Below are 25,408 nucleotides of genomic sequence, written 5' to 3' on the forward strand. Positions count from 1 at the left end.
GTGTCCGACAGGGATGTCCGTTATCTGCCCTCTTGTATGTGGCTTGCATTGAACCTCTGGCACAGGTCTTGAGAAGGGACAAATGGATCAGGGGGGTGCCAATTCCGGGTAGTGGAGGGAGGGAAGCAAAATGTTTTTTATATATGGACGATTTTAGTATTCTCTGTTCTGACCTCCTCTCTCTCCACAGAACTTTAGACCTGACTGACTGGTTTGGACTGGCCTCTGGGTCCAAGCTCAACAGAGACAAGACCCATGCCCACTTCTATGGACCTTGGACTGACGTTGAAAAGACCGGACTACCTCTGACAGTGACCCAGACTGAACTAAAAATACTTGGGGTAAAATTTGACAAACACGGGGAGGGGGCGACAAATTGGAACCAGGTGTTAGGTAAAGTTAGTCAAAGACTGGGATACTGGGGACTAAGACGACTGACTTTTGAAGGGAAGATTTTAATCATAAAGACAGTTATAGTACCTCTTTTTTTATTGGTATGTTCAGTTTTTACCCCGCCTAGGAGGGTGCTTTTAACTGTTGAAAGGAAGCTCTTTTATTTTTTATGGCGCTCAAAAACCGAAAGGTTAAAGAGAGCGACCATGAAAAAGGAAAGAGAAAAGGGAGGGAAAGGGTTTCCAGACCTCAGACTGGTACTCGGAGGACATTACACATCCCTCCACCTAAAAATAGTAACCGCCCCATCCAGAAATCCAAAAACCGTAGCTATGACACGTTTCTGGATGGGGTACTATCTCCGACGGTTGGGACTGGTGAAGTGGGACCTCCGAGTGCCAGTGTCTTTTAACATGCCACCCTCCTATGGTTTTATCGAGAAATTTTTAAAGGGTTTTAATCTTGAGGGAGATGTACATGTTTTAAGTAGATTGAACTCTCTTGTGTCTCTTGTGCAGGAGCGGGAACCAGTGAGTCCAGTGCGTGGGCTTACCCAAGGTGAGCCCAGCACAGTTTGGAAGAATGTGAACCACCCTGCCCTCACCAACGGACTACGGGATCTGTCCTGGATGGTGGCCCACGAGATCCTCCCGGTCAGGTCCGTCATGCACTCCCGAGGAATGGCAGCGCATTCAACCTGCCCACGGCCAGGGTGTGGCGCCTCTGAGTCAGTGAGGCATGTCTTCTGGGAGTGCAGTTCTGCTGTCGAGCTGTGGGCACTGGCCGGTTCCTTGAAATTCCCGAACTTGCCAACAGGTGGAGACCTGACAGCCCAGATGGTGCTGTATGGGGTGAGCCAGAGAAAGATCCCTGCAAAGGTGTTGGCAGGTTACTGGCTCACCCTAGCCGCGATAAAAGAAAGCCTGTGGTCCTCCAGAAACCTGTTGGTGAGGAAGCAGAGGCAGACTCCCCCCGTGGCTGTGCTCCGCAGGGCCTCTCTAACCATCAACACCATGAGTGAAAGCGGCGGGCCCCGGACACAGTCGCAAAGAAGCGTCGTCTCTGCTTCACCGGACGAAGGAACCGGAGCCACACGGTGAAGCTCAAGGCAGAGGCGGACCATGGCTCTCCGGGTGTGGCTGGTGGGTAGGAGCAATGGGGAGGAAGGCTCTGTTCACCTGGGGACGGAGCAGTTTTCCGTTGGAGGGGGAAGCGGTGGGGAACATATCTTGGACTCGCCCCGCTCCTGCACAACAGCCAAGAGAGAAGAGAAAGGAAATTGTTTTTATACCTTGTTTTAGTATCTCTTTTAACTGTATGTTTTTCATTTTTAAATCCCTTTAAAAATGTGAAAAGACACTGAACTGCCAATAAAAAATTCTTGAAAATCAAAAAAAAAAATCTGTTCTTATCAGTTTAATATCTGATACGTCTCCTATATGGAGACCATATATTAAATTGATTTTTGGACATGGGAGAAGGGCCAGGGGCTTGCTCCACCCTCTCTGCGCATTGACCCGGTATTGCATTATCTCTGGGAACAGTGCAAAAACCTAAAAGTTGTATGGAAATTAAGTGTACAAACCCCTCAAGCGGTTGGCCAAGGCCTTTCCCAATTGATGTGGAGTGTTCAAGTGAGGAGAAGGATGGGGGTATTTCGTTCCTTACCCTTCCTGGTTCCCTTCTCTGTATGGCTCCTTACCCTGTATGGTTCCTTACTCTGTCTGGTTCCTTTCATAGTGTTGCTCCTTACTCTGCCTTGTTCCTTACCCTATATGGTTCCTTACTCTGTCTGGTTCCTTTCATAGTGTGGCTCCTTACTCTGCCTTGTTCCTTACCCTATATGGTTCCTTAATCTGTCTGGTTCCTTTCATAGTGTTGCTCTCCTTACTAGGTCTGGGTTCTTACTCTGTGTGGCTCCTTACTCTGCCTTGTTCCTTACCCTGTGTGGCTCATTACTCCCCACCATGAGTAAGAACAAGGGATTATTTCCAGGCCATCAAGTCTATGAGCTCTACAATTCATACTTACCTGGCAGGGGAGACACCATGATCAGGAAGGTGGTTCACCCAAGGCGAGGCCCGGCCATTGCACTCTAGGTCATGCTGACCTTTGCGAATTCCCCAAATGTGGGAATCTCGACTGCATAATTTCTGGTAGTGGGGGACTGCGTTCGCGCTCTCCCCCGTTCATCACTTGTTAAAGAATGCTTTAGTTTGATGCAAGCTCGTGTGGAACACTCAGCCGAGGCTTGTCCTTGTCTGTAGGGTTTAACAAGTTGCCGGGTAGGTTGGAATCACCTTCTGGGATCAAGTTAAAATCGCGCTCTCAGTGAATGACCTTTGTCGACCTTCTTAGCACTGGACTGATCTCAAACTGTTGGCCCAGGCCTTTCCCAATTGATGTGGAGCATTCCAGTGAGGAGAAGGAGATCTGGTTCCTTACCCTGCCTGGTTCCTTTCTCTGTATGGCTCCTTACCCTGTTTGGCTCCTTACTCTGTGTTGTTCCTTACCCTGTGTGGCTCCTTACTCTGTGTTGCTCCTTACTCTGTCTTGTCCCTTACTCTGTGTGGCTCCTTACTCTGTGTGGCTCCTTACTCTGTGTTGTTCCTTACCCTGTGTTGCTCCTTACTCTGTGTTGCTCCTTACTCTGTCTGGTTCCTTACTCTGTGTTGTTCCTTACTCTGTCTGGTTACTTACTCTGTGTGGCTCCTTACTTTGTCAGGTTCCTTTCTTTGTGTGGCTCCTTACCCTGTGTGGTTCCTTACCCTGTGTGGTTCCTTACCCTATGTGGCTCCCTACCTTTTCTGGTTCTTTACCCTTTGTGGCCCCGTAAGTGGCTCTCGTTGACCTTTCGAGCCCCTCTAAAAGGTCATGCACATGGTTGCCATCGCTTCTCGGCCTTTTGGCTAAGATCAAGTGTAGTATCTGTTCTTATCAGTTTAATATCTGATACGTCTCCTATATGGAGACCATATATTAAATTGATTTTTGGACATGGGAGAAGGGCCAGGGGCTTGCTCCGCCCTCTCTGCGCATTGACCCGGTATTGCATTATCTCTGGGAACAGTGCAAAAACCTAAAAGTTGTATGGAAATTAAGTGTACAAACCCCTCAAGCGGTTGGCCAAGGCCTTTCCCAATTGATGTGGAGTGTTCAAGTGAGGAGAAGGATGGGGGTATTTCGTTCCTTACCCTTCCTGGTTCCCTTCTCTGTATGGCTCCTTACCCTGTATGGTTCCTTACTCTGTCTGGTTCCTTTCATAGTGTTGCTCCTTACTCTGCCATGTTCCTTTCCCTATATGGTTCCTTACTCTGTCTGGTTCCTTTCATAGTGTGGCTCCTTACTCTGCCTTGTTCCTTACCCTATATGGTTCCTTAATCTGTCTGGTTCCTTTCATAGTGTTGCTCTCCTTACTAGGTCTGGGTTCTTACTCTGTGTGGCTCCTTACTCTGCCTTGTTCCTTACCCTGTGTGGCTCATTACTCCCCACCATGAGTAAGAACAAGGGATTATTTCCAGGCCATCAAGTCTATGAGCTCTACAATTCATACTTACCTGGCAGGGGAGACACCATGATCAGGAAGGTGGTTCACCCAAGGCGAGGCCCGGCCATTGCACTCTAGGTCATGCTGACCTTTGCGAATTCCCCAAATGTGGGAATCTCGACTGCATAATTTCTGGTAGTGGGGGACTGCGTTCGCGCTCTCCCCCGTTCATCACTTGTTAAAGAATGCTTTAGTTTGATGCAAGCTCGTGTGGAACACTCAGCCGAGGCTTGTCCTTGTCTGTAGGGTTTAACAAGTTGCCGGGTAGGTTGGAATCACCTTCTGGGATCAAGTTAAAATCGCGCTCTCAGTGAATGACCTTTGTCGACCTTCTTAGCACTGGACTGATCTCAAACTGTTGGCCCAGGCCTTTCCCAATTGATGTGGAGCATTCCAGTGAGGAGAAGGAGATCTGGTTCCTTACCCTGCCTGGTTCCTTTCTCTGTATGGCTCCTTACCCTGTTTGGCTCCTTACTCTGTGTTGTTCCTTACCCTGTGTGGCTCCTTACTCTGTGTTGCTCCTTACTCTGTCTTGTCCCTTACTCTGTGTGGCTCCTTACTCTGTGTGGCTCCTTACTCTGTGTTGTTCCTTACCCTGTGTTGCTCCTTACTCTGTGTTGCTCCTTACTCTGTCTGGTTCCTTACTCTGTGTTGTTCCTTACTCTGTCTGGTTACTTACTCTGTGTGGCTCCTTACTTTGTCAGGTTCCTTTCTTTGTGTGGCTCCTTACCCTGTGTGGTTCCTTACCCTGTGTGGTTCCTTACCCTATGTGGCTCCCTACCTTTTCTGGTTCTTTACCCTTTGTGGCCCCGTAAGTGGCTCTCGTTGACCTTTCGAGCCCCTCTAAAAGGTCATGCACATGGTTGCCATCGCTTCTCGGCCTTTTGGCTAAGATCAAGTGTAGTATCTGTTCTTATCAGTTTAATATCTGATACGTCTCCTATATGGAGACCATATATTAAATTGATTTTTGGACATGGGAGAAGGGCCAGGGGCTTGCTCCACCCTCTCTGCGCATTGACCCGGTATTGCATTATCTCTGGGAACAGTGCAAAAACCTAAAAGTTGTATGGAAATTAAGTGTACAAACCCCTCAAGCGGTTGGCCAAGGCCTTTCCCAATTGATGTGGAGTGTTCAAGTGAGGAGAAGGATGGGGGTATTTCGTTCCTTACCCTTCCTGGTTCCCTTCTCTGTATGGCTCCTTACCCTGTATGGTTCCTTACTCTGTCTGGTTCCTTTCATAGTGTTGCTCCTTACTCTGCCATGTTCCTTTCCCTATATGGTTCCTTACTCTGTCTGGTTCCTTTCATAGTGTGGCTCCTTACTCTGCCTTGTTCCTTACCCTATATGGTTCCTTAATCTGTCTGGTTCCTTTCATAGTGTTGCTCTCCTTACTAGGTCTGGGTTCTTACTCTGTGTGGCTCCTTACTCTGCCTTGTTCCTTACCCTGTGTGGCTCATTACTCCCCACCATGAGTAAGAACAAGGGATTATTTCCAGGCCATCAAGTCTATGAGCTCTACAATTCATACTTACCTGGCAGGGGAGACACCATGATCAGGAAGGTGGTTCACCCAAGGCGAGGCCCGGCCATTGCACTCTAGGTCATGCTGACCTTTGCGAATTCCCCAAATGTGGGAATCTCGACTGCATAATTTCTGGTAGTGGGGGACTGCGTTCGCGCTCTCCCCCGTTCATCACTTGTTAAAGAATGCTTTAGTTTGATGCAAGCTCGTGTGGAACACTCAGCCGAGGCTTGTCCTTGTCTGTAGGGTTTAACAAGTTGCCGGGTAGGTTGGAATCACCTTCTGGGATCAAGTTAAAATCGCGCTCTCAGTGAATGACCTTTGTCGACCTTCTTATCACTGGACTGATCTCAAACTGTTGGCCCAGGCCTTTCCCAATTGATGTGGAGCATTCCAGTGAGGAGAAGGAAATCTGGTTCCTTACCCTGCCTGGTTCCTTTCTCTGTATGGCTCCTTACCCTGTCTGGTTCCTTAACCTGTTTGGCTCCTTACTCTGTGTTGTTCCTTACCCTGTGTGGCTCCTTACTCTGTGTTGCTCCTTACTCTGTCTTGTCCCTTACTCTGTGTGGCTCCTTACTCTGTGTGGCTCCTTACTCTGTGTTGTTCCTTACCCTGTGTTGCTCCTTACTCTATGTTGCTCCTTACTCTGTCTGGTTCCTTACTCTGTGTTGTTCCTTACTCTGTCTGGTTACTTACTCTGTGTGGCTCCTTACTTTGTCAGGTTCCTTTCTTTGTGTGGCTCCTTACCCTGTGTGGTTCCTTACCCTGTGTGGTTCCTTACCCTATGTGGTTCCTTACCCTATGTGGCTCCCTACCTTTTCTGGTTCTTTACCCTTTGTGGCCCCGTAAGTGGCTCTCGTTGACCTTTCGAGCCCCTCTAAAAGGTCATGCACATGGTTGCCATCGCTTCTCGGCCTTTTGGCTAAGATCAAGTGTAGTATCTGTTCTTATCAGTTTAATATCTGATACGTCTCCTATATGGAGACCATATATTAAATTGATTTTTGGACATGGGAGAAGGGCCAGGGGCTTGCTCCACCCTCTCTGCGCATTGACCCGGTATTGCATTATCTCTGGGAACAGTGCAAAAACCTAAAAGTTGTATGGAAATTAAGTGTACAAACCCCTCAAGCGGTTGGCCAAGGCCTTTCCCAATTGATGTGGAGTGTTCAAGTGAGGAGAAGGATGGGGGTATTTCGTTCCTTACCCTTCCTGGTTCCCTTCTCTGTATGGCTCCTTACCCTGTATGGTTCCTTACTCTGTCTGGTTCCTTTCATAGTGTTGCTCCTTACTCTGCCTTGTTCCTTACCCTATATGGTTCCTTACTCTGTCTGGTTCCTTTCATAGTGTGGCTCCTTACTCTGCCTTGTTCCTTACCCTATATGGTTCCTTAATCTGTCTGGTTCCTTTCATAGTGTTGCTCTCCTTACTAGGTCTGGGTTCTTACTCTGTGTGGCTCCTTACTCTGCCTTGTTCCTTACCCTGTGTGGCTCATTACTCCCCACCATGAGTAAGAACAAGGGATTATTTCCAGGCCATCAAGTCTATGAGCTCTACAATTCATACTTACCTGGCAGGGGAGACACCATGATCAGGAAGGTGGTTCACCCAAGGCGAGGCCCGGCCATTGCACTCTAGGTCATGCTGACCTTTGCGAATTCCCCAAATGTGGGAATCTCGACTGCATAATTTTTGGTAGTGGGGGACTGCGTTCGCGCTCTCCCCCGTTCATCACTTGTTAAAGAATGCTTTAGTTTGATGCAAGCTCGTGTGGAACACTCAGCCGAGGCTTGTCCTTGTCTGTAGGGTTTAACAAGTTGCCGGGTAGGTTGGAATCACCTTCTGGGATCAAGTTAAAATCGCGCTCTCAGTGAATGACCTTTGTCGACCTTCTTAGCACTGGACTGATCTCAAACTGTTGGCCCAGGCCTTTCCCAATTGATGTGGAGCATTCCAGTGAGGAGAAGGAGATCTGGTTCCTTACCCTGCCTGGTTCCTTTCTCTGTATGGCTCCTTACCCTGTTTGGCTCCTTACTCTGTGTTGTTCCTTACCCTGTGTGGCTCCTTACTCTGTGTTGCTCCTTACTCTGTCTTGTCCCTTACTCTGTGTGGCTCCTTACTCTGTGTGGCTCCTTACTCTGTGTTGTTCCTTACCCTGTGTTGCTCCTTACTCTGTGTTGCTCCTTACTCTGTCTGGTTCCTTACTCTGTGTTGTTCCTTACTCTGTCTGGTTACTTACTCTGTGTGGCTCCTTACTTTGTCAGGTTCCTTTCTTTGTGTGGCTCCTTACCCTGTGTGGTTCCTTACCCTGTGTGGTTCCTTACCCTATGTGGCTCCCTACCTTTTCTGGTTCTTTACCCTTTGTGGCCCCGTAAGTGGCTCTTGTTGACCTTTCGAGCCCCTCTAAAAGGTCATGCACATGGTTGCCATCGCTTCTCGGCCTTTTGGCTAAGATCAAGTGTAGTATCTGTTCTTATCAGTTTAATATCTGATACGTCTCCTATATGGAGACCATATATTAAATTGATTTTTGGACATGGGAGAAGGGCCAGAGGCTTGCTCCGCCCTCTCTGCGCATTGACCCGGTATTGCATTATCTCTGGGAACAGTGCAAAAACCTAAAAGTTGTATGGAAATTAAGTGTACAAACCCCTCAAGCGGTTGGCCAAGGCCTTTCCCAATTGATGTGGAGTGTTCAAGTGAGGAGAAGGATGGGGGTATTTCGTTCCTTACCCTTCCTGGTTCCCTTCTCTGTATGGCTCCTTACCCTGTATGGTTCCTTACTCTGTCTGGTTCCTTTCATAGTGTTGCTCCTTACTCTGCCATGTTCCTTTCCCTATATGGTTCCTTACTCTGTCTGGTTCCTTTCATAGTGTGGCTCCTTACTCTGCCTTGTTCCTTACCCTATATGGTTCCTTAATCTGTCTGGTTCCTTTCATAGTGTTGCTCTCCTTACTAGGTCTGGGTTCTTACTCTGTGTGGCTCCTTACTCTGCCTTGTTCCTTACCCTGTGTGGCTCATTACTCCCCACCATGAGTAAGAACAAGGGATTATTTCCAGGCCATCAAGTCTATGAGCTCTACAATTCATACTTACCTGGCAGGGGAGACACCATGATCAGGAAGGTGGTTCACCCAAGGCGAGGCCCGGCCATTGCACTCTAGGTCATGCTGACCTTTGCGAATTCCCCAAATGTGGGAATCTCGACTGCATAATTTCTGGTAGTGGGGGACTGCGTTCGCGCTCTCCCCCGTTCATCACTTGTTAAAGAATGCTTTAGTTTGATGCAAGCTCGTGTGGAACACTCAGCCGAGGCTTGTCCTTGTCTGTAGGGTTTAACAAGTTGCCGGGTAGGTTGGAATCACCTTCTGGGATCAAGTTAAAATCGCGCTCTCAGTGAATGACCTTTGTCGACCTTCTTAGCACTGGACTGATCTCAAACTGTTGGCCCAGGCCTTTCCCAATTGATGTGGAGCATTCCAGTGAGGAGAAGGAGATCTGGTTCCTTACCCTGCCTGGTTCCTTTCTCTGTATGGCTCCTTACCCTGTTTGGCTCCTTACTCTGTGTTGTTCCTTACCCTGTGTGGCTCCTTACTCTGTGTTGCTCCTTACTCTGTCTTGTCCCTTACTCTGTGTGGCTCCTTACTCTGTGTGGCTCCTTACTCTGTGTTGTTCCTTACCCTGTGTTGCTCCTTACTCTGTGTTGCTCCTTACTCTGTCTGGTTCCTTACTCTGTGTTGTTCCTTACTCTGTCTGGTTACTTACTCTGTGTGGCTCCTTACTTTGTCAGGTTCCTTTCTTTGTGTGGCTCCTTACCCTGTGTGGTTCCTTACCCTGTGTGGTTCCTTACCCTATGTGGCTCCCTACCTTTTCTGGTTCTTTACCCTTTGTGGCCCCGTAAGTGGCTCTTGTTGACCTTTCGAGCCCCTCTAAAAGGTCATGCACATGGTTGCCATCGCTTCTCGGCCTTTTGGCTAAGATCAAGTGTAGTATCTGTTCTTATCAGTTTAATATCTGATACGTCTCCTATATGGAGACCATATATTAAATTGATTTTTGGACATGGGAGAAGGGCCAGAGGCTTGCTCCGCCCTCTCTGCGCATTGACCCGGTATTGCATTATCTCTGGGAACAGTGCAAAAACCTAAAAGTTGTATGGAAATTAAGTGTACAAACCCCTCAAGCGGTTGGCCAAGGCCTTTCCCAATTGATGTGGAGTGTTCAAGTGAGGAGAAGGATGGGGGTATTTCGTTCCTTACCCTTCCTGGTTCCCTTCTCTGTATGGCTCCTTACCCTGTATGGTTCCTTACTCTGTCTGGTTCCTTTCATAGTGTTGCTCCTTACTCTGCCATGTTCCTTTCCCTATATGGTTCCTTACTCTGTCTGGTTCCTTTCATAGTGTGGCTCCTTACTCTGCCTTGTTCCTTACCCTATATGGTTCCTTAATCTGTCTGGTTCCTTTCATAGTGTTGCTCTCCTTACTAGGTCTGGGTTCTTACTCTGTGTGGCTCCTTACTCTGCCTTGTTCCTTACCCTGTGTGGCTCATTACTCCCCACCATGAGTAAGAACAAGGGATTATTTCCAGGCCATCAAGTCTATGAGCTCTACAATTCATACTTACCTGGCAGGGGAGACACCATGATCAGGAAGGTGGTTCACCCAAGGCGAGGCCCGGCCATTGCACTCTAGGTCATGCTGACCTTTGCGAATTCCCCAAATGTGGGAATCTCGACTGCATAATTTCTGGTAGTGGGGGACTGCGTTCGCGCTCTCCCCCGTTCATCACTTGTTAAAGAATGCTTTAGTTTGATGCAAGCTCGTGTGGAACACTCAGCCGAGGCTTGTCCTTGTCTGTAGGGTTTAACAAGTTGCCGGGTAGGTTGGAATCACCTTCTGGGATCAAGTTAAAATCGCGCTCTCAGTGAATGACCTTTGTCGACCTTCTTAGCACTGGACTGATCTCAAACTGTTGGCCCAGGCCTTTCCCAATTGATGTGGAGCATTCCAGTGAGGAGAAGGAGATCTGGTTCCTTACCCTGCCTGGTTCCTTTCTCTGTATGGCTCCTTACCCTGTTTGGCTCCTTACTCTGTGTTGTTCCTTACCCTGTGTGGCTCCTTACTCTGTGTTGCTCCTTACTCTGTCTTGTCCCTTACTCTGTGTGGCTCCTTACTCTGTGTGGCTCCTTACTCTGTGTTGTTCCTTACCCTGTGTTGCTCCTTACTCTGTGTTGCTCCTTACTCTGTCTGGTTCCTTACTCTGTGTTGTTCCTTACTCTGTCTGGTTACTTACTCTGTGTGGCTCCTTACTTTGTCAGGTTCCTTTCTTTGTGTGGCTCCTTACCCTGTGTGGTTCCTTACCCTGTGTGGTTCCTTACCCTATGTGGTTCCTTACCCTATGTGGCTCCCTACCTTTTCTGGTTCTTTACCCTTTGTGGCCCCGTAAGTGGCTCTCGTTGACCTTTCGAGCCCCTCTAAAAGGACATGCACATGGTTGCCATCGCTTCTCGGCCTTTTGGCTAAGATCAAGTGTAGTATCTGTTCTTATCAGTTTAATATCTGATACGTCTCCTATATGGAGACCATATATTAAATTGATTTTTGGACATGGGAGAAGGGCCAGGGGCTTGCTCCACCCTCTCTGCGCATTGACCCGGTATTGCATTATCTCTGGGAACAGTGCAAAAACCTAAAAGTTGTATGGAAATTAAGTGTACAAACCCCTCAAGCGGTTGGCCAAGGCCTTTCCCAATTGATGTGGAGTGTTCAAGTGAGGAGAAGGATGGGGGTATTTCGTTCCTTACCCTTCCTGGTTCCCTTCTCTGTATGGCTCCTTACCCTGTATGGTTCCTTACTCTGTCTGGTTCCTTTCATAGTGTTGCTCCTTACTCTGCCATGTTCCTTTCCCTATATGGTTCCTTACTCTGTCTGGTTCCTTTCATAGTGTGGCTCCTTACTCTGCCTTGTTCCTTACCCTATATGGTTCCTTAATCTGTCTGGTTCCTTTCATAGTGTTGCTCTCCTTACTAGGTCTGGGTTCTTACTCTGTGTGGCTCCTTACTCTGCCTTGTTCCTTACCCTGTGTGGCTCATTACTCCCCACCATGAGTAAGAACAAGGGATTATTTCCAGGCCATCAAGTCTATGAGCTCTACAATTCATACTTACCTGGCAGGGGAGACACCATGATCAGGAAGGTGGTTCACCCAAGGCGAGGCCCGGCCATTGCACTCTAGGTCATGCTGACCTTTGCGAATTCCCCAAATGTGGGAATCTCGACTGCATAATTTCTGGTAGTGGGGGACTGCGTTCGCGCTCTCCCCCGTTCATCACTTGTTAAAGAATGCTTTAGTTTGATGCAAGCTCGTGTGGAACACTCAGCCGAGGCTTGTCCTTGTCTGTAGGGTTTAACAAGTTGCCGGGTAGGTTGGAATCACCTTCTGGGATCAAGTTAAAATCGCGCTCTCAGTGAATGACCTTTGTCGACCTTCTTATCACTGGACTGATCTCAAACTGTTGGCCCAGGCCTTTCCCAATTGATGTGGAGCATTCCAGTGAGGAGAAGGAAATCTGGTTCCTTACCCTGCCTGGTTCCTTTCTCTGTATGGCTCCTTACCCTGTCTGGTTCCTTAACCTGTTTGGCTCCTTACTCTGTGTTGTTCCTTACCCTGTGTGGCTCCTTACTCTGTGTTGCTCCTTACTCTGTCTTGTCCCTTACTCTGTGTGGCTCCTTACTCTGTGTGGCTCCTTACTCTGTGTTGTTCCTTACCCTGTGTTGCTCCTTACTCTGTGTTGCTCCTTACTCTGTCTGGTTCCTTACTCTGTGTTGTTCCTTACTCTGTCTGGTTACTTACTCTGTGTGGCTCCTTACTTTGTCAGGTTCCTTTCTTTGTGTGGCTCCTTACCCTGTGTGGTTCCTTACCCTGTGTGGTTCCTTACCCTATGTGGCTCCCTACCTTTTCTGGTTCTTTACCCTTTGTGGCCCCGTAAGTGGCTCTCGTTGACCTTTCGAGCCCCTCTAAAAGGACATGCACATGGTTGCCATCGCTTCTCGGCCTTTTGGCTAAGATCAAGTGTAGTATCTGTTCTTATCAGTTTAATATCTGATACGTCTCCTATATGGAGACCATATATTAAATTGATTTTTGGACATGGGAGAAGGGCCAGGGGCTTGCTCCACCCTCTCTGCGCATTGACCCGGTATTGCATTATCTCTGGGAACAGTGCAAAAACCTAAAAGTTGTATGGAAATTAAGTGTACAAACCCCTCAAGCGGTTGGCCAAGGCCTTTCCCAATTGATGTGGAGTGTTCAAGTGAGGAGAAGGATGGGGGTATTTCGTTCCTTACCCTTCCTGGTTCCCTTCTCTGTATGGCTCCTTACCCTGTATGGTTCCTTACTCTGTCTGGTTCCTTTCATAGTGTTGCTCCTTACTCTGCCTTGTTCCTTACCCTATATGGTTCCTTACTCTGTCTGGTTCCTTTCATAGTGTGGCTCCTTACTCTGCCTTGTTCCTTACCCTATATGGTTCCTTAATCTGACTGGTTCCTTTCATAGTGTTGCTCTCCTTACTAGGTCTGGGTTCTTACTCTGTGTGGCTCCTTACTCTGCCTTGTTCCTTACCCTGTGTGGCTCATTACTCCCCACCATGAGTAAGAACAAGGGATTATTTCCAGGCCATCAAGTCTATGAGCTCTACAATTCATACTTACCTGGCAGGGGAGACACCATGATCAGGAAGGTGGTTCACCCAAGGCGAGGCCCGGCCATTGCACTCTAGGTCATGCTGACCTTTGCGAATTCCCCAAATGTGGGAATCTCGACTGCATAATTTCTGGTAGTGGGGGACTGCGTTCGCGCTCTCCCCCGTTCATCACTTGTTAAAGAATGCTTTAGTTTGATGCAAGCTCGTGTGGAACACTCAGCCGAGGCTTGTCCTTGTCTGTAGGGTTTAACAAGTTGCCGGGTAGGTTGGAATCACCTTCTGGGATCAAGTTAAAATCGCGCTCTCAGTGAATGACCTTTGTCGACCTTCTTAGCACTGGACTGATCTCAAACTGTTGGCCCAGGCCTTTCCCAATTGATGTGGAGCATTCCAGTGAGGAGAAGGAGATCTGGTTCCTTACCCTGCCTGGTTCCTTTCTCTGTATGGCTCCTTACCCTGTTTGGCTCCTTACTCTGTGTTGTTCCTTACCCTGTGTGGCTCCTTACTCTGTGTTGCTCCTTACTCTGTCTTGTCCCTTACTCTGTGTGGCTCCTTACTCTGTGTGGCTCCTTACTCTGTGTTGTTCCTTACCCTGTGTTGCTCCTTACTCTGTGTTGCTCCTTACTCTGTCTGGTTCCTTACTCTGTGTTGTTCCTTACTCTGTCTGGTTACTTACTCTGTGTGGCTCCTTACTTTGTCAGGTTCCTTTCTTTGTGTGGCTCCTTACCCTGTGTGGTTCCTTACCCTGTGTGGTTCCTTACCCTATGTGGCTCCCTACCTTTTCTGGTTCTTTACCCTTTGTGGCCCCGTAAGTGGCTCTCGTTGACCTTTCGAGCCCCTCTAAAAGGTCATGCACATGGTTGCCATCGCTTCTCGGCCTTTTGGCTAAGATCAAGTGTAGTATCTGTTCTTATCAGTTTAATATCTGATACGTCTCCTATATGGAGACCATATATTAAATTGATTTTTGGACATGGGAGAAGGGCCAGGGGCTTGCTCCACCCTCTCTGCGCATTGACCCGGTATTGCATTATCTCTGGGAACAGTGCAAAAACCTAAAAGTTGTATGGAAATTAAGTGTACAAACCCCTCAAGCGGTTGGCCAAGGCCTTTCCCAATTGATGTGGAGTGTTCAAGTGAGGAGAAGGATGGGGGTATTTCGTTCCTTACCCTTCCTGGTTCCCTTCTCTGTATGGCTCCTTACCCTGTATGGTTCCTTACTCTGTCTGGTTCCTTTCATAGTGTTGCTCCTTACTCTGCCTTGTTCCTTACCCTATATGGTTCCTTACTCTGTCTGGTTCCTTTCATAGTGTGGCTCCTTACTCTGCCTTGTTCCTTACCCTATATGGTTCCTTAATCTGACTGGTTCCTTTCATAGTGTTGCTCTCCTTACTAGGTCTGGGTTCTTACTCTGTGTGGCTCCTTACTCTGCCTTGTTCCTTACCCTGTGTGGCTCATTACTCCCCACCATGAGTAAGAACAAGGGATTATTTCCAGGCCATCAAGTCTATGAGCTCTACAATTCATACTTACCTGGCAGGGGAGACACCATGATCAGGAAGGTGGTTCACCCAAGGCGAGGCCCGGCCATTGCACTCTAGGTCATGCTGACCTTTGCGAATTCCCCAAATGTGGGAATCTCGACTGCATAATTTCTGGTAGTGGGGGACTGCGTTCGCGCTCTCCCCCGTTCATCACTTGTTAAAGAATGCTTTAGTTTGATGCAAGCTCGTGTGGAACACTCAGCCGAGGCTTGTCCTTGTCTGTAGGGTTTAACAAGTTGCCGGGTAGGTTGGAATCACCTTCTGGGATCAAGTTAAAATCGCGCTCTCAGTGAATGACCTTTGTCGACCTTCTTAGCACTGGACTGATCTCAAACTGTTGGCCCAGGCCTTTCCCAATTGATGTGGAGCATTCCAGTGAGGAGAAGGAGATCTGGTTCCTTACCCTGCCTGGTTCCTTTCTCTGTATGGCTCCTTACCCTGTTTGGCTCCTTACTCTGTGTTGTTCCTTACCCTGTGTGGCTCCTTACTCTGTGTTGCTCCTTACTCTGTCTTGTCCCTTACTCTGTGTGGCTCCTTACTCTGTGTGGCTCCTTACTCTGTGTTGTTCCTTACCCTGTGTTGCTCCTTACTCTGTGTTGCTCCTTACTCTGTCTGGTTCCTTACTCTGTGTTGTTCCTTACTCTGTCTGGTTACTTACTCTGTGTGGCTCCTTACTTTGTCAGGTTCCTTTCTTTGTGTGGCTCCTTACCCTGTGTGGTTCCTTACCCTGTGTGGTTCCTTACCCTATGTGGCTCCCTACCTTTTCTGGTTCTTTACCCTTTGTGGCCCCGTAAGTGGCTCTCGTTGACCTTTCGAGCCCCTCTAAAAGGTCATGCACATGGTTGCCATCGCTTCTCGGCCTTTTGGCTAAGATCAAGTGTAGTATCTGTTCTTATCAGTTTAATATCTGATACGTCTCCTATATGGAGACCATATATTAAATTGATTTTTGGACATGGGAGAAGGGCCAGGGGCTTGCTCCACCCTCTCTGCGCATTGACCCGGTATTGCATTATCTCTGGGAACAGTGCAAAAACCTAAAAGTTGTATGGAAATTAAGTGTAAAAACCCCTCAAGCGGTTGGCCAAGGCCTTTCCCAATTGATGTGGAGTGTTCAAGTGAGGAGAAGGATGGGGGTATTTCGTTCCTTACCCTTCCTGGTTCCCTTCTCTGTATGGCTCCTTACCCTGTATGGTTCCTTACTCTGTCTGGTTCCTTTCATAGTGTTGCTCCTTACTCTGCCTTGTTCCTTACCCTATATGGTTCCTTACTCTGTCTGGTTCCTTTCATAGTGTGGCTCCTTACTCTGCCTTGTTCCTTACCCTATATGGTTCCTTAATCTGTCTGGTTCCTTTCATAGTGTTGCTCTCCTTACTAGGTCTGGGTTCTTACTCTGTGTGGCTCCTTACTCTGCCTTGTTCCTTACCCTGTGTGGCTCATTACTCCCCACCATGAGTAAGAACAAGGGATTATTTCCAGGCCATCAAGTCTATGAGCTCTACAATTCATACTTACCTGGCAGGGGAGACACCATGATCAGGAAGGTGGTTCACCCAAGGCGAGGCCCGGCCATTGCACTCTAGGTCATGCTGACCTTTGCGAATTCCCCAAATGTGGGAATCTCGACTGCATAATTTCTGGTAGTGGGGGACTGCGTTCGCGCTCTCCCCCGTTCATCACTTGTTAAAGAATGCTTTAGTTTGATGCAAGCTCGTGTGGAACACTCAGCCGAGGCTTGTCCTTGTCTGTAGGGTTTAACAAGTTGCCGGGTAGGTTGGAATCACCTTCTGGGATCAAGTTAAAATCGCGCTCTCAGTGAATGACCTTTGTCGACCTTCTTAGCACTGGACTGATCTCAAACTGTTGGCCCAGGCCTTTCCCAATTGATGTGGAGCATTCCAGTGAGGAGAAGGAAATCTGGTTCCTTACCCTGCCTGGTTCCTTTCTCTGTATGGCTCCTTACCCTGTCTGGTTCCTTAACCTGTTTGGCTCCTTACTCTGTGTTGTTCCTTACCCTGTGTGGCTCCTTACTCTGTGTTGCTCCTTACTCTGTCTTGTCCCTTACTCTGTGTGGCTCCTTACTCTGTGTGGCTCCTTACTCTGTGTTGTTCCTTACCCTGTGTTGCTCCTTACTCTATGTTGCTCCTTACTCTGTCTGGTTCCTTACTCTGTGTTGTTCCTTACTCTGTCTGGTTACTTACTCTGTGTGGCTCCTTACTTTGTCAGGTTCCTTTCTTTGTGTGGCTCCTTACCCTGTGTGGTTCCTTACCCTGTGTGGTTCCTTACCCTATGTGGCTCCCTACCTTTTCTGGTTCTTTACCCTTTGTGGCCCCGTAAGTGGCTCTCGTTGACCTTTCGAGCCCCTCTAAAAGGTCATGCACATGGTTGCCATCGCTTCTCGGCCTTTTGGCTAAGATCAAGTGTAGTATCTGTTCTTATCAGTTTAATATCTGATACGTCTCCTATATGGAGACCATATATTAAATTGATTTTTGGACATGGGAGAAGGGCCAGGGGCTTGCTCCACCCTCTCTGCGCATTGACCCGGTATTGCATTATCTCTGGGAACAGTGCAAAAACCTAAAAGTTGTATGGAAATTAAGTGTACAAACCCCTCAAGCGGTTGGCCAAGGCCTTTCCCAATTGATGTGGAGTGTTCAAGTGAGGAGAAGGATGGGGGTATTTCGTTCCTTACCCTTCCTGGTTCCCTTCTCTGTATGGCTCCTTACCCTGTATGGTTCCTTACTCTGTCTGGTTCCTTTCATAGTGTTGCTCCTTACTCTGCCTTGTTCCTTTGCGAATTCCCCAAATGTGGGAATCTCGACTGCATAATTTCTGGTAGTGGGGGACTGCGTTCGCGCTCTCCCCCATTCATCACTTGTTAAAGAATGCTTTAGTTTGATGCAAGCTCGTGTGGAACACTCAGCCGAGGCTTGTCCTTGTCTGTAGGGTTTAACAAGTTGCCGGGTAGGTTGGAATCACCTTCTGGGATCAAGTTAAAATCGCGCTCTCAGTGAATGACCTTTGTCGACCTTCTTAGCACTGGACTGATCTCAAACTGTTGGCCCAGGCCTTTCCCAATTGATGTGGAGCATTCCAGTGAGGAGAAGGAAATCTGGTTCCTTACCCTGCCTGGTTCCTTTCTCTGTATGGCTCCTTACCCTGTCTGGTTCCTTAACCTGTTTGGCTCCTTACTCTGTGTTGTTCCTTACCCTGTGTGGCTCCTTACTCTGTGTTGCTCCTTACTCTGTCTTGTCCCTTACTCTGTGTGGCTCCTTACTCTGTGTGGCTCCTTACTCTGTGTTGTTCCTTACCCTGTGTTGCTCCTTACTCTATGTTGCTCCTTACTCTGTCTGGTTCCTTACTCTGTGTTGTTCCTTACTCTGTCTGGTTACTTACTCTGTGTGGCTCCTTACTTTGTCAGGTTCCTTTCTTTGTGTGGCTCCTTACCCTGTGTGGTTCCTTACCCTGTGTGGTTCCTTACCCTATGTGGCTCCCTACCTTTTCTGGTTCTTTACCCTTTGTGGCCCCGTAAGTGGCTCTCGTTGACCTTTCGAGCCCCTCTAAAAGGTCATGCACATGGTTGCCATCGCTTCTCGGCCTTTTGGCTAAGATCAAGTGTAGTATCTGTTCTTATCAGTTTAATATCTGATACGTCTCCTATATGGAGACCATATATTAAATTGATTTTTGGACATGGGAGAAGGGCCAAGGGCTTGCTCCACCCTCTCTGCGCATTGACCCGGTATTGCATTATCTCTGGGAACAGTGCAAAAACCTAAAAGTTGTATGGAAATTAAGTGTACAAACCCCTCAAGCGGTTGGCCAAGGCCTTTCCCAATTGATGTGGAGTGTTCAAGTGAGGAGAAGGATGGGGGTATTTCGTTCCTTACCCTTCCTGGTTCCCTTCTCTGTATGGCTCCTTACCCTGTATGGTTCCTTACTCTGTCTGGTTCCTTTCATAGTGTTGCTCCTTACTCTGCCTTGTTCCTTACCCTATATGGTTCCTTACTCTGTCTGGTTCCTTTCATAGTGTGGCTCCTTACTCTGCCTTGTTCCTTACCCTATATGGTTCCTTAATCTGTCTGGTTCCTTTCATAGTGTTGCTCTCCTTACTAGGTCTGGGTTCTTACTCTGTGTGGCTCCTTACTCTGCCTTGTTCCTTACCCTGTGTGGCTCATTACTCCCCACCATGAGTAAGAACAAGGGATTATTTCCAGGCCATCAAGTCTATGAGCTCTACAATTCATACTTACCTGGCAGGGGAGACACCATGATCAGGAAGGTGGTTCACCCAAGGCGAGGCCCGGCCATTGCACTCTAGGTCATGCTGACCTTTGCGAATTCCCCAAATGTGGGAATCTCGACTGCATAATTTCTGGTAGTGGGGGACTGCGTTCGCGCTCTCCCCCGTTCATCACTTGTTAAAGAATGCTTTAGTTTGATGCAAGCTCGTGTGGAACACTCAGCCGAGGCTTGTCCTTGTCTGTAGGGTTTAACAAGTTGCCGGGTAGGTTGGAATCACCTTCTGGGATCAAGTTAAAATCGCGCTCTCAGTGAATGACCTTTGTCGACCTTCTTAGCACTGGACTGATCTCAAACTGTTGGCCCAGGCCTTTCCCAATTGATGTGGAGTGTTCAAGTGAGGAGAAGGATGGGGGTATTTCGTTCCTTACCCTTCCTGGTTCCCTTCTCTGTATGGCTCCTTACCCTGTATGGTTCCTTACTCTGTCTGGTTCCTTTCATAGTGTTGCTCCTTACTCTGCCTTGTTCCTTACCCTATATGGTTCCTTACTCTGTCTGGTTCCTTTCATAGTGTGGCTCCTTACTCTGCCTTGTTCCTTACCCTATATGGTTCCTTAATCTGTCTGGTTCCTTTCATAGTGTTGCTCTCCTTACTAGGTCTGGGTTCTTACTCTGTGTGGCTCCTTACTCTGCCTTGTTCCTTACCCTGTGTGGCTCATTACTCCCCACCATGAGTAAGAACAAGGGATTATTTCCAGGCCATCAAGTCTATGAGCTCTACAATTCATACTTACCTGGCAGGGGAGACACCATGATCAGGAAGGTGGTTCACCCAAGGCGAGGCCCGGCCATTGCACTCTAGGTCATGCTGACCTTTGCGAATTCCCCAAATGGGGGAATCTCGACTGCATAATTTCTGGTAGTGGGGGACTGCGTTCGCGCTCTCCCCCGTTCATCACTTGTTAAAGAATGCTTTAGTTTGATGCAAGCTCGTGTGGAACACTCAGCCGAGGCTTGTCCTTGTCTGTAGGGTTTAACAAGTTGCCGGGTAGGTTGGAATCACCTTCTGGGATCAAGTTAAAATCGCGCTCTCAGTGAATGACCTTTGTCGACCTTCTTAGCACTGGACTGATCTCAAACTGTTGGCCCAGGCCTTTCCCAATTGATGTGGAGCATTCCAGTGAGGAGAAGGAGATCTGGTTCCTTACCCTGCCTGGTTCCTTTCTCTGTATGGCTCCTTACCCTGTTTGGCTCCTTACTCTGTGTTGTTCCTTACCCTGTGTGGCTCCTTACTCTGTGTTGCTCCTTACTCTGTCTTGTCCCTTACTCTGTGTGGCTCCTTACTCTGTGTGGCTCCTTACTCTGTGTTGTTCCTTACCCTGTGTTGCTCCTTACTCTGTGTTGCTCCTTACTCTGTCTGGTTCCTTACTCTGTGTTGTTCCTTACTCTGTCTGGTTACTTACTCTGTGTGGCTCCTTACTTTGTCAGGTTCCTTTCTTTGTGTGGCTCCTTACCCTGTGTGGTTCCTTACCCTGTGTGGTTCCTTACCCTATGTGGCTCCCTACCTTTTCTGGTTCTTTACCCTTTGTGGCCCCGTAAGTGGCTCTCGTTGACCTTTCGAGCCCCTCTAAAAGGTCATGCACATGGTTGCCATCGCTTCTCGGCCTTTTGGCTAAGATCAAGTGTAGTATCTGTTCTTATCAGTTTAATATCTGATACGTCTCCTATATGGAGACCATATATTAAATTGATTTTTGGACATGGGAGAAGGGCCAGGGGCTTGCTCCACCCTCTCTGCGCATTGACCCGGTATTGCATTATCTCTGGGAATAGTGCAAAAACCTAAAAGTTGTATGGAAATTAAGTGTACAAACCCCTCAAGCGGTTGGCCAAGGCCTTTCCCAATTCATGTGGAGTGTTCAAGTGAGGAGAAGGATGGGGGTATTTCGTTCCTTACCCTTCCTGGTTCCCTTCTCTGTATGGCTCCTTACCCTGTATGGTTCCTTACTCTGTCTGGTTCCTTTCATAGTGTTGCTCCTTACTCTGCCTTGTTCCTTACCCTATATGGTTCCTTACTCTGTCTGGTTCCTTTCATAGTGTGGCTCCTTACTCTGCCTTGTTCCTTACCCTATATGGTTCCTTAATCTGTCTGGTTCCTTTCATAGTGTTGCTCTCCTTACTAGGTCTGGGTTCTTACTCTGTGTGGCTCCTTACTCTGCCTTGTTCCTTACCCTGTGTGGCTCATTACTCCCCACCATGAGTAAGAACAAGGGATTATTTCCAGGCCATCAAGTCTATGAGCTCTACAATTCATACTTACCTGGCAGGGGAGACACCATGATCAGGAAGGTGGTTCACCCAAGGCGAGGCCCGGCCATTGCACTCTAGGTCATGCTGACCTTTGCGAATTCCCCAAATGTGGGAATCTCGACTGCATAATTTCTGGTAGTGGGGGACTGCGTTCGCGCTCTCCCCCGTTCATCACTTGTTAAAGAATGCTTTAGTTTGATGCAAGCTCGTGTGGAACACTCAGCCGAGGCTTGTCCTTGTCTGTAGGGTTTAACAAGTTGCCGGGTAGGTTGGAATCACCTTCTGGGATCAAGTTAAAATCGCGCTCTCAGTGAATGACCTTTGTCGACCTTCTTAGCACTGGACTGATCTCAAACTGTTGGCCCAGGCCTTTCCCAATTGATGTGGAGCATTCCAGTGAGGAGAAGGAGATCTGGTTCCTTACCCTGCCTGGTTCCTTTCTCTGTATGGCTCCTTACCCTGTTTGGCTCCTTACTCTGTGTTGTTCCTTACCCTGTGTGGCTCCTTACTCTGTGTTGCTCCTTACTCTGTCTTGTCCCTTACTCTGTGTGGCTCCTTACTCTGTGTGGCTCCTTACTCTGTGTTGTTCCTTACCCTGTGTTGCTCCTTACTCTGTGTTGCTCCTTACTCTGTCTGGTTCCTTACTCTGTGTTGTTCCTTACTCTGTCTGGTTACTTACTCTGTGTGGCTCCTTACTTTGTCAGGTTCCTTTCTTTGTGTGGCTCCTTACCCTGTGTGGTTCCTTACCCTGTGTGGTTCCTTACCCTATGTGGCTCCCTACCTTTTCTGGTTCTTTACCCTTTGTGGCCCCGTAAGTGGCTCTCGTTGACCTTTCGAGCCCCTCTAAAAGGTCATGCACATGGTTGCCATCGCTTCTCGGCCTTTTGGCTAAGATCAAGTGTAGTATCTGTTCTTATCAGTTTAATATCTGATACGTCTCCTATATGGAGACCATATATTAAATTGATTTTTGGACATGGGAGAAGGGCCAGGGGCTTGCTCCACCCTCTCTGCGCATTGACCCGGTATTGCATTATCTCTGGGAACAGTGCAAAAACCTAAAAGTTGTATGGAAATTAAGTGTACAAACCCCTCAAGCAGTTGGCCAAGGCCTTTCCCAATTGATGTGGAGTGTTCAAGTGAGGAGAAGGATGGGGGTATTTCGTTCCTTACCCTTCCTGGTTCCCTTCTCTGTATGGCTCCTTACCCTGTATGGTTCCTTACTCTGTCTGGTTCCTTTCATAGTGTTGCTCCTTACTCTGCCTTGTTCCTTACCCTATATGGTTCCTTACTCTGTCTGGTTCCTTTCATAGTGTGGCTCCTTACTCTGCCTTGTTCCTTACCCTATATGGTTCCTTAATCTGTCTGGTTCCTTTCATAGTGTTGCTCTCCTTACTAGGTCTGGGTTCTTACTCTGTGTGGCTCCTTACTCTGCCTTGTTCCTTACCCTGTGTGGCTCATTACTCCCCACCATGAGTAAGAACAAGGGATTATTTCCAGGCCATCAAGTCTATGAGCTCTACAATTCATACTTACCTGGCAGGGGAGACACCATGATCAGGAAGGTGGTTCACCCAAGGCGAGGCCCGGCCATTGCACTCTAGGTCATGCTGACCTTTGCGAATTCCCCAAATGTGGGAATCTCGACTGCATAATTTCTGGTAGTGGGGGACTGCGTTCGCGCTCTCCCCCGTTCATCACTTGTTAAAGAATGCTTTAGTTTGATGCAAGCTCGTGTGGAACACTCAGCCGAGGCTTGTCCTTGTCTGTAGGGTTTAACAAGTTGCCGGGTAGGTTGGAATCACCTTCTGGGATCAAGTTAAAATCGCGCTCTCAGTGAATGACCTTTGTCGACCTTCTTAGCACTGGACTGATCTCAAACTGTTGGCCCAGGCCTTTCCCAATTGATGTGGAGCATTCCAGTGAGGAGAAGGAGATCTGGTTCCTTACCCTGCCTGGTTCCTTTCTCTGTATGGCTCCTTACCCTGTTTGGCTCCTTACTCTGTGTTGTTCCTTACCCTGTGTGGCTCCTTACTCTGTGTTGCTCCTTACTCTGTCTTGTCCCTTACTCTGTGTGGCTCCTTACTCTGTGTGGCTCCTTACTCTGTGTTGTTCCTTACCCTGTGTTGCTCCTTACTCTGTGTTGCTCCTTACTCTGTCTGGTTCCTTACTCTGTGTTGTTCCTTACTCTGTCTGGTTACTTACTCTGTGTGGCTCCTTACTTTGTCAGGTTCCTTTCTTTGTGTGGCTCCTTACCCTGTGTGGTTCCTTACCCTGTGTGGTTCCTTACCCTATGTGGCTCCCTACCTTTTCTGGTTCTTTACCCTTTGTGGCCCCGTAAGTGGCTCTCGTTGACCTTTCGAGCCCCTCTAAAAGGTCATGCACATGGTTGCCATCGCTTCTCGGCCTTTTGGCTAAGATCAAGTGTAGTATCTGTTCTTATCAGTTTAATATCTGATACGTCTCCTATATGGAGACCATATATTAAATTGATTTTTGGACATGGGAGAAGGGCCAGGGGCTTGCTCCACCCTCTCTGCGCATTGACCCGGTATTGCATTATCTCTGGGAACAGTGCAAAAACCTAAAAGTTGTATGGAAATTAAGTGTACAAACCCCTCAAGCAGTTGGCCAAGGCCTTTCCCAATTGATGTGGAGTGTTCAAGTGAGGAGAAGGATGGGGGTATTTCGTTCCTTACCCTTCCTGGTTCCCTTCTCTGTATGGCTCCTTACCCTGTATGGTTCCTTACTCTGTCTGGTTCCTTTCATAGTGTTGCTCCTTACTCTGCCTTGTTCCTTACCCTATATGGTTCCTTACTCTGTCTGGTTCCTTTCATAGTGTGGCTCCTTACTCTGCCTTGTTCCTTACCCTATATGGTTCCTTAATCTGTCTGGTTCCTTTCATAGTGTTGCTCTCCTTACTAGGTCTGGGTTCTTACTCTGTGTGGCTCCTTACTCTGCCTTGTTCCTTACCCTGTGTGGCTCATTACTCCCCACCATGAGTAAGAACAAGGGATTATTTCCAGGCCATCAAGTCTATGAGCTCTACAATTCATACTTACCTGGCAGGGGAGACACCATGATCAGGAAGGTGGTTCACCCAAGGCGAGGCCCGGCCATTGCACTCTAGGTCATGCTGACCTTTGCGAATTCCCCAAATGTGGGAATCTCGACTGCATAATTTCTGGTAGTGGGGGACTGCGTTCGCGCTCTCCCCCGTTCATCACTTGTTAAAGAATGCTTTAGTTTGATGCAAGCTCGTGTGGAACACTCAGCCGAGGCTTGTCCTTGTCTGTAGGGTTTAACAAGTTGCCGGGTAGGTTGGAATCACCTTCTGGGATCAAGTTAAAATCGCGCTCTCAGTGAATGACCTTTGTCGACCTTCTTAGCACTGGACTGATCTCAAACTGTTGGCCCAGGCCTTTCCCAATTGATGTGGAGCATTCCAGTGAGGAGAAGGAAATCTGGTTCCTTACCCTGCCTGGTTCCTTTCTCTGTATGGCTCCTTACCCTGTCTGGTTCCTTAACCTGTTTGGCTCCTTACTCTGTGTTGTTCCTTACCCTGTGTGGCTCCTTACTCTGTGTTGCTCCTTACTCTGTCTTGTCCCTTACTCTGTGTGGCTCCTTACTCTGTGTGGCTCCTTACTCTGTGTTGTTCCTTACCCTGTGTTGCTCCTTACTCTATGTTGCTCCTTACTCTGTCTGGTTCCTTACTCTGTGTTGTTCCTTACTCTGTCTGGTTACTTACTCTGTGTGGCTCCTTACTTTGTCAGGTTCCTTTCTTTGTGTGGCTCCTTACCCTGTGTGGTTCCTTACCCTGTGTGGTTCCTTACCCTATGTGGCTCCCTACCTTTTCTGGTTCTTTACCCTTTGTGGCCCCGTAAGTGGCTCTCGTTGACCTTTCGAGCCCCTCTAAAAGGTCATGCACATGGTTGCCATCGCTTCTCGGCCTTTTGGCTAAGATCAAGTGTAGTATCTGTTCTTATCAGTTTAATATCTGATACGTCTCCTATATGGAGACCATATATTAAATTGATTTTTGGACATGGGAGAAGGGCCAGGGGCTTGCTCCACCCTCTCTGCGCATTGACCCGGTATTGCATTATCTCTGGGAACAGTGCAAAAACCTAAAAGTTGTATGG

General features: G+C 48.1%; 30 non-coding genes and 1 pseudogene across 30 annotated transcripts; all 31 read left to right on the plus strand.

Moving 5' to 3' along the window:
- Positions 1-1,769: 1,769 nt before the first annotated feature.
- LOC148073081 (U2 spliceosomal RNA) lies at positions 1,770-1,947 on the plus strand (annotated as a pseudogene).
- A 469-nt stretch (positions 1,948-2,416) lies between these two features.
- LOC148073082 (U1 spliceosomal RNA) lies at positions 2,417-2,581 on the plus strand. The gene has a single exon (XR_015712411.1). It is a non-coding gene; the product is annotated as a U1 spliceosomal RNA (small nuclear RNA).
- A 701-nt stretch (positions 2,582-3,282) lies between these two features.
- LOC148073083 (U2 spliceosomal RNA) lies at positions 3,283-3,473 on the plus strand. The gene has a single exon (XR_015712220.1). It is a non-coding gene; the product is annotated as a U2 spliceosomal RNA (small nuclear RNA).
- Positions 3,474-3,942: 469 nt separating this feature from the next.
- On the plus strand, positions 3,943-4,107 carry LOC148073084 (U1 spliceosomal RNA). Its single transcript, XR_015712412.1, has one exon. It is a non-coding gene; the product is annotated as a U1 spliceosomal RNA (small nuclear RNA).
- Positions 4,108-4,808: 701 nt separating this feature from the next.
- LOC148073085 (U2 spliceosomal RNA) lies at positions 4,809-4,999 on the plus strand. Its single transcript, XR_015712761.1, has one exon. It is a non-coding gene; the product is annotated as a U2 spliceosomal RNA (small nuclear RNA).
- Positions 5,000-5,468: 469 nt separating this feature from the next.
- LOC148073086 (U1 spliceosomal RNA) lies at positions 5,469-5,633 on the plus strand. Its single transcript, XR_015712413.1, has one exon. It is a non-coding gene; the product is annotated as a U1 spliceosomal RNA (small nuclear RNA).
- A 735-nt stretch (positions 5,634-6,368) lies between these two features.
- On the plus strand, positions 6,369-6,559 carry LOC148073087 (U2 spliceosomal RNA). Its single transcript, XR_015712762.1, has one exon. It is a non-coding gene; the product is annotated as a U2 spliceosomal RNA (small nuclear RNA).
- Positions 6,560-7,028: 469 nt separating this feature from the next.
- Positions 7,029-7,193, plus strand: LOC148073088 (U1 spliceosomal RNA). Its single transcript, XR_015712614.1, has one exon. It is a non-coding gene; the product is annotated as a U1 spliceosomal RNA (small nuclear RNA).
- Positions 7,194-7,894: 701 nt separating this feature from the next.
- LOC148073089 (U2 spliceosomal RNA) lies at positions 7,895-8,085 on the plus strand. Its single transcript, XR_015712256.1, has one exon. It is a non-coding gene; the product is annotated as a U2 spliceosomal RNA (small nuclear RNA).
- A 469-nt stretch (positions 8,086-8,554) lies between these two features.
- On the plus strand, positions 8,555-8,719 carry LOC148073090 (U1 spliceosomal RNA). Its single transcript, XR_015712414.1, has one exon. It is a non-coding gene; the product is annotated as a U1 spliceosomal RNA (small nuclear RNA).
- A 701-nt stretch (positions 8,720-9,420) lies between these two features.
- LOC148073091 (U2 spliceosomal RNA) lies at positions 9,421-9,611 on the plus strand. The gene has a single exon (XR_015712258.1). It is a non-coding gene; the product is annotated as a U2 spliceosomal RNA (small nuclear RNA).
- A 469-nt stretch (positions 9,612-10,080) lies between these two features.
- Positions 10,081-10,245, plus strand: LOC148073092 (U1 spliceosomal RNA). Its single transcript, XR_015712415.1, has one exon. It is a non-coding gene; the product is annotated as a U1 spliceosomal RNA (small nuclear RNA).
- Positions 10,246-10,963: 718 nt separating this feature from the next.
- Positions 10,964-11,154, plus strand: LOC148073093 (U2 spliceosomal RNA). The gene has a single exon (XR_015712763.1). It is a non-coding gene; the product is annotated as a U2 spliceosomal RNA (small nuclear RNA).
- Positions 11,155-11,623: 469 nt separating this feature from the next.
- On the plus strand, positions 11,624-11,788 carry LOC148073094 (U1 spliceosomal RNA). The gene has a single exon (XR_015712416.1). It is a non-coding gene; the product is annotated as a U1 spliceosomal RNA (small nuclear RNA).
- A 718-nt stretch (positions 11,789-12,506) lies between these two features.
- On the plus strand, positions 12,507-12,697 carry LOC148073095 (U2 spliceosomal RNA). The gene has a single exon (XR_015712764.1). It is a non-coding gene; the product is annotated as a U2 spliceosomal RNA (small nuclear RNA).
- Positions 12,698-13,166: 469 nt separating this feature from the next.
- Positions 13,167-13,331, plus strand: LOC148073096 (U1 spliceosomal RNA). Its single transcript, XR_015712417.1, has one exon. It is a non-coding gene; the product is annotated as a U1 spliceosomal RNA (small nuclear RNA).
- Positions 13,332-14,032: 701 nt separating this feature from the next.
- LOC148073097 (U2 spliceosomal RNA) lies at positions 14,033-14,223 on the plus strand. The gene has a single exon (XR_015712766.1). It is a non-coding gene; the product is annotated as a U2 spliceosomal RNA (small nuclear RNA).
- A 469-nt stretch (positions 14,224-14,692) lies between these two features.
- LOC148073098 (U1 spliceosomal RNA) lies at positions 14,693-14,857 on the plus strand. The gene has a single exon (XR_015712418.1). It is a non-coding gene; the product is annotated as a U1 spliceosomal RNA (small nuclear RNA).
- A 701-nt stretch (positions 14,858-15,558) lies between these two features.
- On the plus strand, positions 15,559-15,749 carry LOC148073099 (U2 spliceosomal RNA). The gene has a single exon (XR_015712767.1). It is a non-coding gene; the product is annotated as a U2 spliceosomal RNA (small nuclear RNA).
- A 469-nt stretch (positions 15,750-16,218) lies between these two features.
- On the plus strand, positions 16,219-16,383 carry LOC148073100 (U1 spliceosomal RNA). Its single transcript, XR_015712419.1, has one exon. It is a non-coding gene; the product is annotated as a U1 spliceosomal RNA (small nuclear RNA).
- A 718-nt stretch (positions 16,384-17,101) lies between these two features.
- On the plus strand, positions 17,102-17,292 carry LOC148073101 (U2 spliceosomal RNA). The gene has a single exon (XR_015712768.1). It is a non-coding gene; the product is annotated as a U2 spliceosomal RNA (small nuclear RNA).
- A 1,007-nt stretch (positions 17,293-18,299) lies between these two features.
- On the plus strand, positions 18,300-18,490 carry LOC148073102 (U2 spliceosomal RNA). Its single transcript, XR_015712247.1, has one exon. It is a non-coding gene; the product is annotated as a U2 spliceosomal RNA (small nuclear RNA).
- A 469-nt stretch (positions 18,491-18,959) lies between these two features.
- Positions 18,960-19,124, plus strand: LOC148073103 (U1 spliceosomal RNA). Its single transcript, XR_015712421.1, has one exon. It is a non-coding gene; the product is annotated as a U1 spliceosomal RNA (small nuclear RNA).
- A 618-nt stretch (positions 19,125-19,742) lies between these two features.
- Positions 19,743-19,907, plus strand: LOC148073104 (U1 spliceosomal RNA). The gene has a single exon (XR_015712536.1). It is a non-coding gene; the product is annotated as a U1 spliceosomal RNA (small nuclear RNA).
- Positions 19,908-20,608: 701 nt separating this feature from the next.
- Positions 20,609-20,799, plus strand: LOC148073105 (U2 spliceosomal RNA). Its single transcript, XR_015712230.1, has one exon. It is a non-coding gene; the product is annotated as a U2 spliceosomal RNA (small nuclear RNA).
- Positions 20,800-21,268: 469 nt separating this feature from the next.
- LOC148073106 (U1 spliceosomal RNA) lies at positions 21,269-21,433 on the plus strand. Its single transcript, XR_015712422.1, has one exon. It is a non-coding gene; the product is annotated as a U1 spliceosomal RNA (small nuclear RNA).
- A 701-nt stretch (positions 21,434-22,134) lies between these two features.
- Positions 22,135-22,325, plus strand: LOC148073107 (U2 spliceosomal RNA). Its single transcript, XR_015712769.1, has one exon. It is a non-coding gene; the product is annotated as a U2 spliceosomal RNA (small nuclear RNA).
- A 469-nt stretch (positions 22,326-22,794) lies between these two features.
- LOC148073108 (U1 spliceosomal RNA) lies at positions 22,795-22,959 on the plus strand. The gene has a single exon (XR_015712423.1). It is a non-coding gene; the product is annotated as a U1 spliceosomal RNA (small nuclear RNA).
- A 701-nt stretch (positions 22,960-23,660) lies between these two features.
- Positions 23,661-23,851, plus strand: LOC148073109 (U2 spliceosomal RNA). Its single transcript, XR_015712770.1, has one exon. It is a non-coding gene; the product is annotated as a U2 spliceosomal RNA (small nuclear RNA).
- Positions 23,852-24,320: 469 nt separating this feature from the next.
- Positions 24,321-24,485, plus strand: LOC148073110 (U1 spliceosomal RNA). Its single transcript, XR_015712424.1, has one exon. It is a non-coding gene; the product is annotated as a U1 spliceosomal RNA (small nuclear RNA).
- A 718-nt stretch (positions 24,486-25,203) lies between these two features.
- Positions 25,204-25,394, plus strand: LOC148073111 (U2 spliceosomal RNA). The gene has a single exon (XR_015712771.1). It is a non-coding gene; the product is annotated as a U2 spliceosomal RNA (small nuclear RNA).
- Positions 25,395-25,408: the final 14 nt, after the last annotated feature.

This window comes from Callionymus lyra, chromosome 8 (genome assembly GCF_982586985.1).
Source record: "Callionymus lyra chromosome 8, fCalLyr1.hap1.1, whole genome shotgun sequence".
Taxonomy (NCBI): Eukaryota; Metazoa; Chordata; class Actinopteri; order Syngnathiformes; family Callionymidae; genus Callionymus; species Callionymus lyra.